Source organism: Camelina sativa, chromosome 14, assembly GCF_000633955.1.
Source record: "Camelina sativa cultivar DH55 chromosome 14, Cs, whole genome shotgun sequence".
Taxonomy (NCBI): domain Eukaryota; kingdom Viridiplantae; phylum Streptophyta; class Magnoliopsida; order Brassicales; family Brassicaceae; genus Camelina; species Camelina sativa.
In genome coordinates, this window is record NC_025698.1 from 14,770,091 (window position 1) to 14,785,723 (window position 15,633).

General features: G+C 37.0%; 1 non-coding gene across 1 annotated transcript; it reads left to right on the forward strand.

Moving 5' to 3' along the window:
• On the forward strand, positions 16–88 carry TRNAE-CUC. The gene has a single exon. It is a non-coding gene; the product is annotated as a tRNA-Glu (tRNA).

Sequence of the window (15,633 nt, forward strand, 5' to 3'; positions counted from 1 at the left end):
TATGATTATCAATAATCCGTTGTAGTCTAGCTGGTCAGGATACTCGGCTCTCACCCGAGAGACCCGGGTTCGAGCCCCGGCAACGGAGATCATTTTTTTGTTTTTTTTTATCCAAACTTCTCACTCGAACACTACTTTCCTCTTTTTTGTTGGTGGTCTCTTTCACAGGTCATATTTTCATTTTAGCTTAGATTGCGTATATTTTCATTTTAGCTTAGAAGTTAGGTACGTCATGTCTACTACAGAGTGTGGAAACTATTTTAACAGTAACTTTATGAGGGATTTTTTTTTGTGAGAATAAAATGAAATGGTGATGATGTTATAGACTATAGAGTCGTAATGCTACACTACTTTGTTCAGGCTCATTCATTTTAGATTTTTCCCATTCGATACACTTATGTTATAAGCTTTTACAATCACACACTAATCTCAAAATTTATACATACACAAGACTATAGTAATATAGATATCACCAGAGATTAATCTTAAAAAATATTAAGCAAGATTGGTTCTCATCTAATTTTAGAAGCTACAGAACGAGCCCACCATTTTATGCTCTCCTTTATGTTGTTCTCACCACATGACTTAGCCATTCTAAAATCTATAACCATTGAGTCTTCATCTGTTTTACCACACCATTAATCACTGTAAAAAAATCCCAAGTATCCGACAAATATGTAGAAACCATGTATAGAACACAAGTGCTTTAATAAGAATATCTCTCTTATTAATTTTAAGGAAAATACTCAAAACCTTAGAGGGGTTATTGGTTCTATGATTTTAATGAATTTAAAAATCTAAACAAAAATCATGTGTTATTCAATCATTGATTTAAAACTACTTATCAAATTTATGTGTTATTGGTTCTATGATTTACAAATACTTGTTAAAATCCCATGTTATTCATTTAATGATTTGTTTTTGGATTTCAAAATCCACAGTATGTTTTAAATGAATTTGTATGGATTTAAAAGTATAAAATAGAAGGATTCAAATCCAAGCATAAAACATGTTATTTCAAAATTCATGTGTTTTGATTTTTAGAATTTACAATTTCATATGGATTTAAAAATCACCTCTCCAATAGCAGTAAGCTCAAAAACCACATAAGTTGTGCCACAAACTAGCACCTCCTTATATGGAGAATCCAAAGCCAAAACCCAATTGGATAACTCCCAAATATATATTTTAGATCCTACTAAATATAATTGACCTTATCCTTATGTATATTTAGATTTCTCCTAAATATACATGACATTATCTCCTAATTACTTCAAGCTTACAACAACATTCTCCCCTCTAAGCTTGAGCTCATCTTCACTCACATCAAACACTCCCGTTAGAGTCTTTATTTCTTTAAACTTCATTCTCCCAAGAGCCTTAGTCAGAATATCAGCCTTCTGCTCACTCCCAGGTACATGCTCAACACTAACTTGCTCCCTCTCGACACATTCACGGATAAAGTGAAACCGAGTGTGGATGTGCTTGCTACGCGCGTGAAACACTGGGTTCTTAGTAAGCGCAATCGTCGACCTGTTATCAACCCGGATGACCACCCTCTCACTCTTCTCACCAGTTACCTCTTCAAGTAGTTCTTGCAGCCAGATCGCTTGCTTTGCGGCTTCAGTAGCGGCCATAAATTCTGCCTCACAAGAAGACAAAGCTACAATCTCTTATTTTTGTGAACACCAAGTAATTGGTGAATCACCGAGATAAAACAAATGTCTTGTGGTACTCTTCCCATCATCCAAGTCCACACTATACGAGCTATCACTGTAACCCACAAAGCAAATCTTCATCGTTCGTTTGTAGAAGAGACCAAAAGAACATGTCCCTCGAAGGTACCTGAGAACCTGATTCAAGCTTGCTCTGTGAGACTCCTTAGGCTCCTGCATGTACTTGCTTAAAACTCCAATACTGTAAGCAAGATCAGGCCGTGTATGTAACAGGTATGAGAGACAACCAATACTTCTGCGATACTCGAGTCCTTCAATGGATTTTTCACCTTGTGATTTTGACAGCTTCAAGTTCATGTCCATTGGTACTTGAGTAGGGTTGCATTCACTCATTCCAGTCTCCTCCAATATTTTAAGAGCATACCTCTCTTGTTTCAGCATAATCCTTGTTTCAAGATGTCTCACCTCAATGCCAAGATAGTAAGTGAGTAACCCAAGGTCACTCATCTCAAACTTAGTCGTCATCTTCTCCTTAAACTTGCAAATCGCAGACTGTGAAGATCCAGTAACAAGCAGGTCATCTACATAAACCGCCACTATAAGGAGTTTTCCATCTTCATTGTTAAAGTATAGTGAAGGTTCCTTAGAGCACCTATGAAACTTCATATCCTTGAGAGTCATATGCAGCTTAGCATTCCATCTCTAGGAGCTTGCTTTAATCCATAGAGAGCTTTGTGCAGCTTGTATACTTTCCTCTCACTTCCCTTGACCAAGAAACCATCTGGTTGTGTGACAAACACTTCCTCCTTTAATTCTCCATTCAGAAAAGCTGTCTTAACATCCAAATGGTGTATCTTCCAGCCATACGATGCAGAGTGACTTATAATAAACCGGATTGTCTCCATGCGAGCCACAAGTGCAAAGACCTCATCATAATCAATCCCATACCTTTGAACATACCCTTTTGCCACCAATCTAGCTTTGTGTTTGTTTATACTTCCATCCGAGTTCCTTTTTATCTTGAACACCCATTTTAAACCAATCGGCTTGACTCCATATGGTAGATCAACTAGACTCCAAGTTTTGTTTTTCTCGATTGATGCCAGTTCATCCTTACATGCTGTTATCCACACTTCTGTTTTAGATGCTTCATTAAAATCTCAGGGTTCTTCATTGATAGACAGCCAAAGACGCTCCAGTTCTTCATCTTGAGTGACATAGTCAGCCAAATACTTTGGTTATGCCCGAAGTCTAGTAGATCTTCGTACCAACGGCTGCTGTTGTTCATCATCTCCCTCATTGTCTGATTCAACACCAACTTCCTCTTCAACAAAATCATTATTCGACTCTGTTTCTGAAACTTTTGGATCACCATTTTCTTCCTCTGTTTCGTGCTCGATCAGACGAACACCTCTATTTCGGATCACCATTTTCTTCCTCTGTTCCTATTCTTTTCCAGTCCCATCATCTGTTTTCATCAAAGCGAACATCTCGACTTACAATGATTCGTTTACTAGCTGGTTCGAGCAAACGATAGGCTTTTGATCCAGGCTCAGTTCCTAGATGTACCAAGAGTCTCGACCTGTCATCTAATTTCTTTCTCCCTACGGCTTTTGTTCTTGTGTATGCGATACAACCAAAAATCCTTAGATGATCTATATTGGGTTTCGTTCTTCTCAGCATCTCGTATGGAGTTTTTTTCTGCAAGAGACCTTGTTACAATTCTATTAATCAAATATGTCGAGTGCCTCACAGCTTCACCCCACAAATAATTTGGCAAATCCATATGTTTTAAGACGCTTCTCGACATTCCCATAGGTGTTCGGTTTCTTCTTTCAACCACTCCATTCTGTTGAGGAGAGTATGTAGCTGTCAATTGCCTCATGATTCCATTCTCTTCACAAAAGGAATAGAAATCTGCTGAAGTAAATTCCCCGCCTCTATCAGTTTTGAGTGTCTTGATTACACACTTTGTTTCTTGTTCAGCAATCATCTTAAACTTCTTGAATTTTCCGAGTGCTTCTTTCTTCTCTCTCAAAAGGACTGTCCACATGTAACGCGAGAAATCATCGACGAGCACAAAAACATACTTCTTCTGACCTGATGTTGCAGGTGTGATCGGTCCACAAAGGTCGCCGTGTATCAGCTCGAGAGGATGTGTAGCTCTGTTCGTGGTCGCATGCGGGAACAAATCTCTTGTTTGTTTACCAAGTAAACAGGATACACATGTTTGTCTCTCAACCTTGATGTTAGGTATGCCAGTCACTAAGTCTTTATTGATCATCAGCTTCATAGTATCAGTATTGACATGCCCCAGTCGTGCGTGCCAAACCGAGGATTGATTTGTTGAGACAAGTTGTAGACATTCAATGCTATATCTACTTCCAACAGAACCTTGTAGAGACGATTTTTGGACCTTGCTGTAGTGACGAGTAGCTTCCCAGACTTGTCATAAAGCATTAATTTGTCTTCCACCATTCGTATCTCACAACCTGCCTCAGTAGCTTGGCCTAGACTCACAATATTACTCTTTAAATCATGTATATAGTAGACATTGTGCAGCACTTTCTTCTCACCATTCTCAAATACAAATCGTATGAAACCTTTTCCTTTGATATCAACACGAGAGTCATCTCCAAATCTAACTTTACCTGTCACTTCCTCACACAGATCATAAAAGAAGCTCTTAATACCACTCATATGGTTGCTTGCACCATTATCTAGATACCATATGTTAGTGTTGTCGACATTGGTCTCAAAGACGCTTGGTTTTACTTTATCGTCCTGAAGAAACACTACTTCATTCATCATCAACTCATCAACTATGTGAGTCTCCTCATCCTTTTTCTCCACTACTTCTTGCAATTTGAGTAGTCTATCAGGGCAGTCCGATGCGTAATGTCCTTGTTTATCACATCTGAAACAAGTGATATGCAACAGGTCTTGTTCCTTATCTTTGTCCTTTTGTTGGAAATTAAACCTCCCGCGTCCTCCTCTGCCCCTGGAAGAACGACCTCCTCGTCCCCTTCCTCTGTAGCCTCCAAAAGGATTTGAGTTAACAAACATAAGCTTGCCTTGATCATCATCATGCTCTGACTCTTCTTCACCAATTCTTTCTTCGTAAGCCTTAAGTCGACCTACAATGTTTTCGAAACTGGTTTTATTCAAGTCAAGTACCTGCTCGAGGGAAGCTACAATGTGAATAAACTTCCTTTGAGGGAAACTTGATAGGAACTTCTTGACAATCATTAGTTCGGCCAACTCGTTTCCCAAAGCAACTGATTTTGTAGAAATTGCAGACAACCTTTCAACAAATTCATCAATCATTTCTATCTCCTTCATCTTTAAGCGGTCGAACTCAGCCATTAAGGTTTGCAGTCTTGCTTCCTTAACCATGTCCGCTCCAATATGCCTCGATCTGATAGTGTGACAACTCGTTCCGCGGATCCCACTAGTCCATCGCTAGCTGCCCTAACGGACCGTCCGTGGACCCCACTAGCCCACTGTTAGCCGCCCAAACGGACTCCAAGCTGGACCTGCAGGGCATTGATCCTAACCCATCACTGTGGATATCCAAATCCAGATCAATTGGTGGCAACTTGTCCTGTGGGGAGGTTGTTAAAGGGTGGGGACCAGGGTTCGAGGAACGCCTGACGCACCAATAACCTACTGGTGGATTTGGATATCCACAATGATGGGTTAGGATCGATGCCCTGCAGGGCCAGCTTGGAGTCCGTTTGGGTGACTAGCAGTGGGCTAGTGGGGTCTATGGACGGTCCGTTGGTGCAGCTAGCGGTGGGCTAGTGGGGTCCGCGGGACGGGTTGTCACCGATAGCTTCCCATATCTCCTTTGCAGTCTCCAGAGTTCCAATTTGGAGAGTAAGAGCTTCAAGAATAGACTGTATGATAAGAGCGATTGCCAAATCGTTCTTTGTCTCATCAACGTTTCCTTTTTCTATTACATCCCATGATTTGTGAACCCTAAGCAGGATTCTCATTTTCATAGACCATACAGTGTAGTTGCTTGAATTCAGCATCGGGCACTTAATGGAAGAAGAACCTCCGTCTGTCGATGGTGACGGTTCTGGAACCTGAGATGAACTTTTCTTGTCCTCTTGACTTAACGTTAAGCTTTTATCTTCTCCTCCTCCTTCCATCAAAGCTTTTATGTCTTCTCCTGCCATTGATGAAGCTCTGATACCACGTGTAGAAACCAAGTATAGAAGACAAATGCTTTAATAAGAATATCTCTCTTATTAATCTTAAGGAAAATACTCAAAACCTTAAGCTCAAAAACCACATAAGTTGTGCCACAAACTAGCACCTCCTTATATAGAGAACACAAAGCCAAAACCCAATTGGATAACTCCCAAATATATATTTTAGATCCTACTAAATATAATTGACCTTATCTTTATGTATATTTAGATTTCTCCTAAAATATACATGACCTCATCTCCTAATTACTTCAAGCTTACAACAACAAAATATGGTCTCAGAACCGACAAATATGGTCTCGGAACCGACGTCTCTGTTCTTCTCTGTTCTTCCCGGTAGAGAAATGTTCGTAACCCGGGAAGAATCTCCGGCAGCTCCGAGTTCAAGTCTTCTTTTGTGAAAACAAAACCTAAATCCATAAACCCTTTTGTCTCCTCAGCTTCTAAAGCATACACGCTCCTCTTTTCTTACTTCCTCTTCTTCTTCCTATGCTCAGTGCTCTTCCGTGATCCTCCTCTGGTTCTCGAGGTTAGGTCACCAGACCTTATCCATGTTTCATCCAACCGTTCCCGTGGCTTCCACGGATTGCCTTCAATTTTGGCATCTGGCTTTTGTTCAGAATTATGTTTTGAGGTCTCGACTATTTCCATCGATCGAGCCCCCAGGAATCAACAACAAGCTCTAGAAACTTAGTGGGTGATTGATTTGATTGTATGTGTGTTGTTTCTTGTCTCTGAGAGAGAGATATATAGTATGTAACTTTTTATAATTAGGTACTAAAGTATGGTTACGACTTATGTGTGGCTTGTTAGAGTATCATTACTGGAGGATTCTCTCAGTGTTGCTATTATTTTTGGGACCAAAAAAATAAAATAAAAACCCAATATTGGGTCCACTAAGCGGAGAAACGTTGCTGGGGGAAGGAACTTGAGCAACGTATTAGCAACGGTACGTGGCGTGTTGTGGTAGGTTGATAAGTAAAAAAAAATAAAAATTCCCAAACCACTCTCTCTTTTCTCTCTCGATCCTGAAGGCGAATCCGATTAATTCCCTCTTCGCCTCGATTTCTTCGGCCTAGTCAACTCCAGTTCCGTTTTGGATTACGCCGCGCCGGAGAAGTCTTCCCTTCGTTGTCTTCGCCGCGCCGGAGAAGCAAATCAGATGGAATCAGAGAGAGAGATGAAGCAAAGTAAACACAAGAGAGTCAATTTGGTACTCTCTCATCTCCCTTCTCTCTCCTCTCTTTTCCATTCTTCTTCTTCTTGTTTGAAATTCTCACTAGCCCTGGGCATTCGGGTACTCGGGTCGGGTTCGGGTTTTTCTGGTCGAGGAATTTAGGATCCAATAGGGTAAACAGAAAATATCGGTTCGGGTTCGGTTCGGGTTTTACCGGGTTCGGATCGGTTCGGATCTAAAATTTCAGAACCTATAAATACCCGAAAAATCGGGTATCATCTGGGTTCGGGTTTTTTTGTACCCGATTACCCGAAATTTAATCCGATAACCTGAATTTTACCCGATTTCCCGGAAATTTTAATGTTAAATATTAAAATTAGATTTGAAAAATTAAATTTTTAAAAATTGGTTAATTTTTTAAAAAATATAGCTAAACATTTCAATATAATTTTGGTTATTTTGAGTATTTTGATATAGGAAAAACTAATATTTTTGAATTTTAAGTTGTAATTTTGAATAACTATGTTATAAAAAAAATATATATAACTAGTATTTTATGTATATTATTTTATTTCGGGTTTGTCGGGTACCCATTCGGTTCTCGGTTCGGTTCTGGTTCTTCGAGTTTAGGAGATTAGGACCCAATAGGGTATTCTACCGGTTCCAGGTTTGGATTCGGGTCCATATTTTCGGTTCGGTTCCGGTTCGGGTTTTTGGGTCCGGTTTTTTTGCTCAGGCCTAATTCTCACTTTATCTTGGGAAACAACTTGCTAAGAAGATCACTTGGGTGATTGTATCTTTCGCATGTGTGTTGCTGATTCTTTTTTTTTTTTACATGTTTCATGCAGGCATTTAATTGTCCATCCCAAGGGAAATAACGTTGATTATTTGTTTATGTATTTGGAAGTAGCTGAATATGAATCTTCCCACTACTCTTAAATGTTGTCTCCAATTTATTTCAATGACAGGTTCATAAACACAAGACTGATGTTTCTGTCAACCAATATGGTTTCAATCCACATAAGCCTTGTTCAGGTGTAGCTAGTGCTTTATTGGTTATATAAATTCTGTTTGTGATTTTTACAGAAGAACAAAGGTTTCAGCTGGAGATGGAGAAAACAGAGGTTTCAGCTGCAAAAGCTCCTCTGTCATTCGCTGATGTGTTTTAATATATATATTTTTTGAGTTGATAGACTTCTGCTTGGTGACTATAGCTTATCTGTTCGTTTGCAGATAGACTTGGTTTTGTGATGTTGTTTAGATACTTTGCTAAGTTATAATCTCGATTGGATCATTTTCTATTCGGCTATCATTGTTTCAGCAAATTCTTTTTCTCTGAGTTTAGGTTTTACAACCCTGATAGTCAATTGAAGATGTGTGTTGATGATTGCTTTCTTTTCCGTTTTCAGCGTGTCCTTGATTCCCTTGTCCCTTCTGTTCTTGGTGGAACCTGTGTCATTCCTAGTGCTTTTGGCTGTGGGAAAACTGTCAGAAGCTGCAAAGGTTGCTTCTTCTGTTTGCCTTTTCATTTTTCATACTGGAATGTTGATACTTTTGACTGGGCATACTAACATTTTTCTTTTATCTGGCTTTATAGACTATTGTAAATATGTTGGTAAATGCTAATGTTGCAAAGTCTGGCTTTATATGACTGGATTTACGCTACTCATAGTGTTGTCGTCGTTAAGATGGTTCGTATGTAGAAATTGTTGGCATTGTATAAACAAAATAGTCTGTTTTAGTGTGACTAAATGGTGTTGATCGATAATTGAGTTTGGTCTTATTATGTTCTATAATTAAATGAATCAATGTGTCTCTAGTTAGTGAAGAATAGTGTATACACAGTGGTTATTAGAGGTGTTCGACATGTCGGTTGTGACAAGTTACGAACGGTTACGACCGTACGACTTATATATAACTGTGGTGTGTTGTAAAACAAATTGTAACAAGTTTCATGTAGATATAAAAGTTTCAGTTCTCGCTCTTGCCTTTCTATCAAAATGTTTTGCTCTGTTTTTTTCTTCTTCCTCTCAATATTCTAACATGGTATCAGAGCTTATATTGGTCTTGGAGCCTGTCCAAGCAAAAGAAAAATAAGAAAAAATCCGCTGCAAGAAGAAGAGAAAGATTGAGAAAACAAATCAAGGGTGAGAAGAAGAAGAAGAAGAAGAAGAAGAAAAGAAGATCAAAATAGGAAAAGATGGTTGTGATAAGAGAGAATACCATCAACCTTCACAAACAGTACCTTCAAGAAGAAGGCTCCAGAGGGATGAAGGAGATATGAGATCTTCTCAAAAGGAAATGGAGAAAAGAGATGGTGAGTTAGAGTTGTGGAAGGAGAATTCTGAAACTTGTTCGAGGAAGACGTGGAGAAGATTCACGCACTGCACAAATTGTGAGGTTACACAGCTAACCAAAGAAGAGACGTGATGGTGATCAAAGAGGCACCAAACAAGAAAGGAGGATGCTTACCTCAGAGAAAAAATGGAGCATAAACCGGTTGATAAGATAACCGAAGATAACGTGAAAACATTTCACGCACGAGACGTCACGGAGACGTGAATCTGATGGTGTTCAAAGGAAGACACCAAGCAAGAAAGGAGCTGCTTACCTAAGAGAGAAAAGGGAGAAGCAGCCAGTTGCAAAAGGGAAAGGGAATATCCAAGTGATGACAAGCCAAGGAGAGAAGATCATCAAAGAGGTATTGCAATCGTTGTTCCATAAATGATCCTCAAGGAAGAAGGATATTGACTATGAAGTTGAAAACTGTGATAAACGAAGAAAAAGGGAGTGGAAGAAGGTTGCCAGAACATTTGGAGTAGAAGTGACAGAAGATCACGGAGTACACGTGATGAAGTTTACTTGGAGAAATTTTAAAAGATATGTGGAGAAGTCTGGCAGGTTCAATGAACAAGAACTTGAACATTTCCATAAGCTTGTTGCTCAAATACTATGATGAGCGTATGAGGTTTGAAGATGAAAGAAGAAGATATGCACCTGTTATGACACTTGGGAAAGAGAACACCCAATCAAAAGAGTTGAAGATTTGAGACACAAGGTTTTAGACCATAACTCAATTAAGGGGGAGTGTTGATCGATAATTGAGTTTGGTCTTATTATGTTCTATAATTAAATGAATCAATATGTCTCTAGTTAGTGAAGAATAGTGTATACACAGTTGTTGTTAGATGTGTTCGACATGTCGGTTGTGACAAGTTACGAACGGTTACGACCGTACGACTTATATATAATTGTGGTGTGTCGTAAAACAAATTGTAACAAGTTTCATGTATATATAAAAGTTTCAGTTCTCGCTCTTGCCTTTCTATCAAAGAGAAGAGACTTTGTCTCTTGCTCTGTTTTGCTCTGTTTTTTTCTTCTTCCTCTCAATATTCTAACAAATGGATCATTTGCAGGTTCTGATTTTTCAAAAACTGCAGGTTATGGTTTAAAATGCAGGTTCTGGTTTTGGTTCTTAAAATGCAGGTTCTGATTTTAAAGTTTCATGTTTTGGTTGTAGATGAGCTCAGAACCAACTTCAACACTGGCAGAACAAAGAGCTACGAATGGAGAATTTCTCAGCTTCAAAACATTTCCAAGATGCTTGGCGATAAGGAGAAATGCATCACAGAAGCTTTGTATCAAGATCTTTCCAAGCCTGAGTTTGAAGCTTTTCTAGATGAGCTTTTTTCATTTCCTTTCAATGTCCCTTTCCTTGTCTACATTCTAGTTTTCCATTGTTGAATCACTTTCAAGAGTGTGTGTTAAGTTTAAATTCAAAATACTTGTACACAAAATTAATAATGATTGAGAAATCTTCTTTGGATTCTCTAGTGGAAGTGTGATTTTGCTAAAGTTCTCTTAGGATTGCTTTAATTAATTTAGTATTAATTATATGATTATTTAATATGTGAGTAACTTAGGAGGATTTCTCCACTAATGATTCTCTTATCACGTTTTTCATTTAGGTATCAAACTATTTTATATGAATATCGTACCTCAGGTAATGTTCACATTACACATTTATTTTACACGTAGAGGAAGTCAAATTTTAGGTGGAATAGTATACGGTAACCTTCCTAAACCCTGATTGATTAGTGCTAATAATTAATCAATAATATTCGAAGGTCAAAGCTGGAACTACAGGCTAACAAGTGAGTCACGACGCGTTACCCACGCGCTCTCAGGAGATATGCTGAGTTAGTCAAAGAGTCTTCTGATACGTTTACTCGACAATGCTACTCAATCGACATTCGACCATGGATATATTAAGTTTGATGGTAGATAACTTTTCCTCCAATGAGCATGCTGTTGTTTATATTAAGATTCAGTCTTATGCTATGACAATCTAGACCTTCTACTAATTAAAACCATAATTTTCCATTAACAATATTTAAGCTTAATGTTAAGGCTATACATTGGACAGAACATCTATGATCAATGCGCATATGCAAAAGTAATCAAATGTCATTTTCCCCTCAAAAATATCCTTACCTTTAAAATTTGTCTTGTGATCGTGCAAGATTGATGTTGTATTTGCATGGAATGAATTGCGGGGCAAATCTCCTTTGGCAGTAGAGAATTTTTCCATACATAGATTCACACACATTATACAAATGATATAGATGTAGTGAAAACTATCTGCCAATGGAGTATTCGCCCTGTAATCCAACCATGCATCATCTTTTATATTTTTACAACCATCGAACTTCTGTACTTTCATTTCATTTTATTATTTTATTTTGAGTAATAATTAAACTTTGACCATAAGCAAAGCTATATATAGAGGGGTTGTGTGGTTTGATTTCATGTATATTTGTATTATATTAGCATATTCGGAGGCACATCCTATGTTTCACAGAGATAGAGCATATATGTAATGTAAGCAGTATCCAAAACGCAACGTCAACTGGGCCACATCCTTGTATTCCAACTCCGAAACTCAGAACTTTCACTTTGGAGCTTAATTTCATTTAATATAATTCGTATAGGAATAACTACAAAAAAAAAGTATTAAAACAAAAAAAAAAGATGGTAGCAATACGTCACTATTTTCTTTGGTACGATCTTTTGTTAATGTTTTAACTATAGCAATACGTCACACATGACACACCAGCTGCAACCACGAGTATATTGGGTTTGGAGTTTAAAGTTTAACTATAGTTTAAAATTTATCATTTCGTGTTAAAAATTGATCTTTTTATAATTTAAAATGTAATTTGTGAGATAGATCAGGTATAAGATTTTGGATTTAATACGGGGTTTAGAATTTTAACTTGTATCTATTGTTCTTTTTTTTCTCGACATCACTTAAGAGTTTTTTGTTAATTAATAAAAATACAAAGATTTTATAATTACTATGAAATAATGACTTTTGTGTTTAAAAAAATTCCTACCAATCGAGTATACGTGTCATGGAAGTCCGCATATTTAACAAATGTCCACAAAATTATGACTGACGTACTGTAATGGTTGATGCTTATAACTAACATGTAAGTACTGATCTTTTTTTCCCATAAACTTCGTCTATCTCTTGCATCAAACACGAGTGGGAAAATAGAGATGAACAGTGTCAATAAGTGTCATGCGACAAAATCTCACCAAAATTTCTATCGTCCAGATTATTTATAAAATTGGGTCGACAAAATTCAGTTCTGTTCGGTTTGATTTTTTCCCACCCCTAAAAGGCAAAAACAACTAATGTAAGTTCATGATATTCTGTTTAGAAAAAAAAAAAATTCATGATATTTGACCGCAATCATGAGATCACCACAAGTATTTACTATATATTCCAAGGATTTCGTTACCGTTCATGCTTAATTATATTCACTAACGTAATGAACGATTTTTACAAACGATAAATGTACGTATGAGTGTATATGATCTTTGGTGTAGTTGGATATACTTAAGGATATGCTAGCTGCACGTATCTGCCGCTAAGAACTTTACGTCTTGTGTCATTGCAAAATCTCAAATCTTAGAAAATGATACAAGAATAGGATACAAAGCATGTCATTGTAATATAAGTTACTTTTGCTTTATCTTTATTTTAACAAAAAAAAGAAGCAAATAAATGAAAGGATCTTTAAAGTAAATGACTCTATAGTCTACATATTAAAAAGTACTTTGTATAAATTGAATAAGATTCGAAATTTGGTCCTTTTCAAAGTTGATTGACTTTACTGAGTGGCATCATATATACTATAATGAGTATAATATCGCAAATTTGTAGACTAAATTGCAGTTTCGAGCTTCTACATTTTGTGCGTCTTCGGGTGGAAGCTAGCCCTTAATAAAACTACAAGAACATTCCCACGGATCTTCCATTTCAAGAATCACTTTCTAATTTCTACAATCATTATTATTTACCACCCATTTCTTTGTATTCCACATTAAGCATTCTTTTATTTTCCAATCATTTCTTTATATACAACTCTGAAACAAGTGGTCTGATCAAATGCATTTTAATTTGAAAAGTCACAACCATTTCAATTAGTCTTTCAAATTATGAAGAAAAATAATTAGGTTGAGAGATTTTAATTGCACAACAGGCTTTGAGAATTTGTAGTAGTATAGATACATATTTTAATTAATAATAATTTTATTGAACTTAAATGTCTCTAGCTCCATAGTTTTTCAGTTGGTAAAATTAACAATGCTTTCACACACAAGTACTAGCACATGATATGTAATACACATTGGTATCGACTACTTACTTAGGTTTAAAACTAAATATTGAGTATGATGAAATGAAATAATACACGTACGATGTTTTATTTCAATGTGTGCGTATAATAGATATGGCCAAGATTTCGAATACCTTAAGGAAAAAGTGGTAGGACGCTTTTACTTTAGAAATGTCTGACTACAAATCTTGTGGCATGGAAAATGATTCTTTAATAGTTATACGGACAAGAGAGATCATTCGCGGACTAAAACTTCAGTCTTATTTATGATATACAGTAGCATTGTACCGTGGAATATGCTTGTTTCTAGGATTGTATAAATACAAACATCAAATTTTCAGGTTACAATTGTGGAGAGATGAGATGTATATCAAAGGTGATAATGCATTACCGGGTAAGATCTCTATTGGCACGAAACCATTACTTGACCTTTGCATGTCTTTATGCATTGCTTTGTAGTGAGTTCTTGCCAAAGGAGATTTGCCCGGTAATTCTTCCGCACCAATATTTAAAATAATTATTGTTACATCATGTAACTTACATGTGAGGGATCTAACTGAAAAAAAAAAGATCTACATATAATTAAGGAAACTCCATTTTCTTGTTTTCTGGCAGGCATTGGTTGATGATTATGCATGGAGGTGTAAAGATCATTTCTCATGACGGTGAGACACATTTTATAAAGTAAATTTTTGGCTAAATATTCATTTACGTCCAGTCCTTGTTCTTAACATCTTGAGGATTGTTGCTCATCCCTATTCCCTTGGTTGATTTACTCTGTATGCTAATTAGCTACCAATAAATGATAATAGTCTTAAATTTTGAATCTATGGTATACATCCAAATGGTGATTAAAGATATCTGAATGGATTTTGTTTCCCATTTGATTGTTTTACGTTTACCTGTCAAATAAAATGGAGATGATATTTGTAACTTGTAAGTTCACTAACTGTTGGGCCAATTTTTGTACCTTGTGGTTAAGCTCTGTAATAAATGTTTGAAGTGAAAACTTTTGGTTTTCATGTTTTCCTAACAACGACAGTGTTTTGTGAAATAAAAAGGTAAGATTATATTGAAACAAGAAAAATGAGTTACTATTTCAGGTTAATGTGAACTATTTCATACACAAAGAGACATTAAATAAGATAAGATCTCATTTGAGACTCGAAGCTACAGAACGAGCCCACAATTTAAGGCTATCTTTCATGTTCGTCTCACCATGTAACTTAGCCGTTCTAAAATCTACAACCATTGATTTTTCCTCTGGTCGTCCACTCCATTTATCACTGTAAAAGTCCCATGCCTCCGACAAATATGGTCTCGGCACCACCGACGAGTACTCTTTCTCACTGTGTTCTTCCGGGCAGAGTAATGTCCGCAATCCAGGAAGAATCTTCGGTAACTTCGAGTTTAAATCTTCTTCTGTAAAAACAAAACCTAAATCCATAAACCCTTTTGTCTCCTTAGCTTCTAAATCTGACACACTCTCTCTTTTCTCACTTCTTCTTCTTCTTCTTTTTCTTCCGCCTTCTTTGCTCCTCTGTGATCCTCCTCTAGTTCTCCAGGTTAGATCACTTGGCCTTACTGATGCTTCATTGATCCGTTTCCAAGGCTTGCATACATTTTCTTCGATGTTTGCATCTGGGTTTTGTCCGGAATTATGTTTTGAGGTCTCACTTATTTCCATCTCTCAGTCCCTCACGAATCAAAGAGCTTGAGAGAAACTTGGTTATGATTGTGTGTGTGTGTGTGTGTGTGTGTGAGAGAGAGAGAGAGAGAGAGAGAGAGAATAAAAACTTGTATAAATAGATATTGACGTATCACGTATGGTTACGACTTACGTGTGCTTGTTCTATAACTATAAATATACATAATCC